Source organism: Nipponia nippon, unplaced genomic scaffold (genome assembly GCF_047370975.1).
Source record: "Nipponia nippon isolate SJK-2023a ecotype South Korea unplaced genomic scaffold, ASM4737097v1 scaffold_29, whole genome shotgun sequence".
Classification (NCBI taxonomy): Eukaryota; Metazoa; Chordata; class Aves; order Pelecaniformes; family Threskiornithidae; genus Nipponia; species Nipponia nippon.
In genome coordinates this window covers 4,085,098-4,089,739 of record NW_028262346.1, presented here as the reverse complement: position 1 = coordinate 4,089,739, position 4,642 = coordinate 4,085,098, and the positions used below count along the sequence as shown (strand labels likewise).

Here is a 4,642-nt window from a genome sequence, read left to right as displayed (position 1 = left end):
ACAGTGCTGGGCTCTGTCAGACAGCGATTTGAGTTTGGATCAGTATAAGTGTGTGAAAACACAGACCTGACAAGGCTAACCATTGCTATATTGCTTTCCAATCTGAAGATGCACCCAAGCACTCACTGGACATGGCAGATACAGTGACATGATATATACATATAAGATATACATATGATTCTCTTTGAAGGATTGTGTTTCAAGCACAGAGAACTGGCAATATAACGCGTTATCTCTTCGTATTTGCAAACAGATGCTGTAAGCACCATGGATACTAAAGAGTATTTCAGGCTAAAAGGCATTGATTGCAAAAGGGCAAACAAGACACTTAGGTCAGGGATTTGACATTGTCAGAAGAGGGATTTTAAATGTAGGGAAGCCTAACGAATTGTAAAATGGAGTTTGATAACTGAAAATTTAGATCATAATACATGTAATAGAAGAATCTGGCCCAGGAGGCTCTTCTTCCAAGTCTATGCTCCTAATAAGCTTCTTGCTCTGTTTGTGTGCTTTCTTCTTCCATGCTTCCTCTCTAGTCTTTTATTTTGTTCCTGTTATTCAGGCTTGCAATTTTTTTTAGCTTACTCCATTTTATGTAGTGGAGCTAGAGCAGGAGAAAATTAAGTCCCCCTGATTGTTAAGATTTACATAGGCAGTTTACAGTAAAAACCTAAAAGAGAACCCAGATTTCCTGAAGCCAGATTCAGTTCTTTAACCACAATGTTTGCATCCAAATAATGATTTTTATTCATCTTTAATGAGCTGTTGTATTAAAATGAACAAATATTACAGTTAAATTCCAGCCAAGCATGCAGAAGCAAAGCATTTAGGTCACACTTACAGGCCTAAGGATGGTGTCTCAGAAAACAGTAACTCTTCAATGACTTTGAGGACATATAAAACTCTGGAACATCAGCTCCAAGAATGACTCTGTAGCTGAGAGACTACAGGTCATCCTGGGGTGTAAATCAAGGGAACTAATGGTCTCATTAAAATTAGGACACAGAGGCAATGCCATCCCATGTAACCCTTCCGAACATCACTAGTGCCATAACTGAGATACTGTCTCCAGCTCTCTACGTAACATGTACAAAACATGTTAACAAAGGGGGGGAAATCCAGAAAGAACTGCAAGCTTGGCCTGAAGTTGGGGAAAAAAAATGCTTTTTGGTGAGACCAAGGAAATTCCCCTTCTCAGTCTTACCCAAGAAAAGGTTAAGGTCTGATTTGATCAATCTGAAAGAATCTACAAAAGAGAAGATAATTGACAGTCAGGTCTTTAATCTAGGAAAGGGAAAACATAATGAGTTTCAAAGGTTCACAGTAGAAGATAAATTCAAACTACAAATTGCTTCCCTTTTTTAATACTGAAAGTTATAAACCACTGGGACATTTAATCTTAGAGCATGATGGATTCACTTTTGCTTGAAGTCTTAAATCAAGACAATGCTTTTATAAATAGATATCTAGCAGCTTAACCAGATGTTATATACTTCACAAAGTAATAACTAGGTTAAATTGCTTTGTGTGTGCAATGTGGGAAGTTGCATACTGTCACGGATGGAGTGAGAGTGCACTTGTAAGAGCAATATGTTTATTGATAACAAAGTTTGATAATAAATGCGACAGTGGTTTAACAAGATTCGATGGCAAGATACACTTGATTATTTACTGCATAGAGGACAGGGTCAGACAAGACTGTCAGGGAGACCCTCCCGTTGAGTCATGAGGTTCAGAGAGGACCCCCTTGCTTTCTAAACTCCTTCTCAAAGAGGAGTCTAGGTGCGGCTGGATCCAATCCTAGTCCCAGACTTGGTCAATGGTTTAAGTCTAAAGGATTATATATGTGCAATCAATCCTTTATATCACTTAGTTGAGATTTCAAAGTTTAGCATGCTATTAGTCACTTACCGAGGAGCTGTTGCGGCAGGGAATCTCTCAACCTCGAGGAGTAACCTTGAGAGGCATCCCTACTCAAGGGGAGATCCCGGCGTGCAGCCCGCTGCTGTGCAGGAGAGCTCAAAAGGCTCTTGAGCTGTTCACTATTTATGGGGGTAAGATGATTAACTCATAGTCATATTTACATACCAACTCCGTATGTTAGTTTCTTCCAAATCTAGCTTGAGCTGGACACTGACCAGCACTGTGGTTAGGTAGACACATTGCCCTTGGCTGTTGTGTTGTTATCTGTCTCCCCCGAATCCACTTTGAGCTGAATGCATCCATCACAACTGCCACTGGTGATTATCACTTGAGCAGGGCCATGGGAAAAGGTCGGGGGGGGGGGGGGGCAGGAGGGTACAGGGGGAGTACACCGCCACACTCCACCCCGTGACTATAGTCAATTCGTCTTACCTTCACAGAGTGATGGTACGGTCACCTCTTGCCTCTGTGCCATAAATAGTATATTGATAGTTTGTGCGCTGGTAGATCCATGGTGAGTAGGCAGTGAAGCACTGCTATTTGTTACACGTTAATTTGTATATTTTGGGTGGTTGAAGTTGGGTTATTTGTTTTATCATGTACCAAACCTTTATATACAACATAATTATAAGCAATAGGCATATTAGAGTTAGTAAAATCACAACTGGGTGAAGCATAAGATTAAACACTCCCCGTTGCTGTCGGTGACCATCCAAGAGGAGTTTCCCACCAATGGTGTTCTCCATCCTTCTTCACTCTTTCCAAGACATGGTGTATCTCTTCTGTATCGTGATGAACAGTGATCAGAGTTTTGTGTCCATTGTTTCGGATGCGTTCTAGCAGTTGACTCAGGTCATCATGTTGTAGTAGTTTCTTCACCAACGTAAGATTCATTCCGATGGGAGTAGGCAATAAATCTTGAATCACTGTATAATTAGATTGTAAAAATTGATAAGACGTAACAGGAGCTGAATAATTAAAGTCACATCCCATAATTTTAGTAAAGTTACAAACACAAATATTTGAGTGATTACTTGTATCTACAGTAATGGTATCTATGAATATAAAATCACACAGGGTTCTCATACAAACACATCCTTTTCCAATATATACAAGTACAGTTTCAGGGGATTCATCAGGATGTATTTCAAAATGACAAACATCTTGTTCAGTGTCAAGACAAATGTCTTGGGCTTTGATGGTGTTACTCTCACAAATAAATCCTTGTTGTTCCCATACAACGTATGCATTAACATCAACAGTTTGCCATTTGTTTCCATTTTGTTGGGCCCACACTCTATGTTCTAATGGATAGAGTATGGTTCCATTGTGATTTAATCCTAACGCAATGATTGGGTATATGGTATATACCGAAGCATTGTGTATTGTTAAGACAAAGGTTGTGGCCTTGTTGTTGATGGGGTCATAAGTGAAATTGACTAAATACCACCAGGATTGGAATTCTTTCTCAAATTTAGTTGCGTTATCCCAAATTACCTTTCAAATTTCAGTGGGCAAGGTGCCCTCTTCACCTTCTCTTATAATTGCTGCTACCATAGATTGCATCCACAGTTGAGCTTGGATACAACTAAGAGCTAGCGAAACACTATTTTGGGCTACACCAAGTGCATCCACAATCAATTGGTGGTCCCTTTAATTAACTTTTTTCCCACTGAGGTAATATATCAGATAAGAGCCATTGGTTAGTTCCCAGTGCTAACAGAGAAGACCGCAAGGGGTGTTCTAATTTGTTTAAATCACTTGTTGTGGTGCTCAGTTGATTTACAAGTACTTCAGCATCTATACTATTTAAGACTCCCAATCCTGTCCCTGTGACACCGGTCACATGTCTCCTTGTTCGTCTTGGAGAGGTGAGGGTTCGCCCATGTAACCATGCTAACCATCCTACATAGGACGTACCTAGGAATGGTGAACAGGCCGGTTTGATTGTAGAGATATTAATTTGCATCAATAGTTCTACTCGTTTAAGAGACCATGATGGATTAAATAACACTCATTGTTGGCCTGTATTTTTGATCACATATGGTCCAATTTCAGAAATTTGTGGGGATAGGGTTTTCTTATTCTTTGTAATCGGGGCAGATGTTGTTGTACTAGGCTCAATAATGTCTATTTTAAATTTAAAGGATAGTCCCACGCTACGGTGAGCCCAGAGGCAGACTACAAAAACAGGTTGTACTAAGGTAAAATTGTACCAACAGTCCAATTTTTCAGAGGCACAAAGTTTCATATCTTTTACTATTGGGTGCGATGTAATATTGTACACAGAAATCTTAGATGCCTTCTCATGTGTAGACCCATTGGTCACCCGGCACCCCATTTTAATTTTTTTTTCCTGCCATTCCCCTAAGTTGGGGAACTTTATCAACTTCATCCTGGCTCCATTTGTTTTCCAAGTATTCAATTCCATGCATGACCACGGTGGAAAGATGTAAATTTCCCTTACTAGAGTGTATTCCCATACTCCCAGTATACTTAACATGAGCTTGACACCATGGCCACTCTAGTGTTCCTTGACCACAGGCAAGCAGGAGCAGCATTGTTAGGGTTTGGAATAGTAACACGAACACAGTGTTTTTGTTTGCCATCCTGATGGGTGCTGTAAGAGAAAAATACAGATTTGTTTCGGTGGGGAGAGTCTGAACAGGTTACCCCATTAAAAAGAAGGAAAAATCCATCATGCACTAATTCTATGTTT

At 40.0% G+C, this 4,642-nt stretch overlaps 1 pseudogene; it reads right to left on the bottom strand.

The window, feature by feature from the left end:
- Window positions 1-2,466: 2,466 nt before the first annotated feature.
- LOC148054950 (uncharacterized) lies at window positions 2,467-4,264 on the bottom strand (annotated as a pseudogene).
- Between the last annotated feature and the right edge of the window lie 378 nt (window positions 4,265-4,642).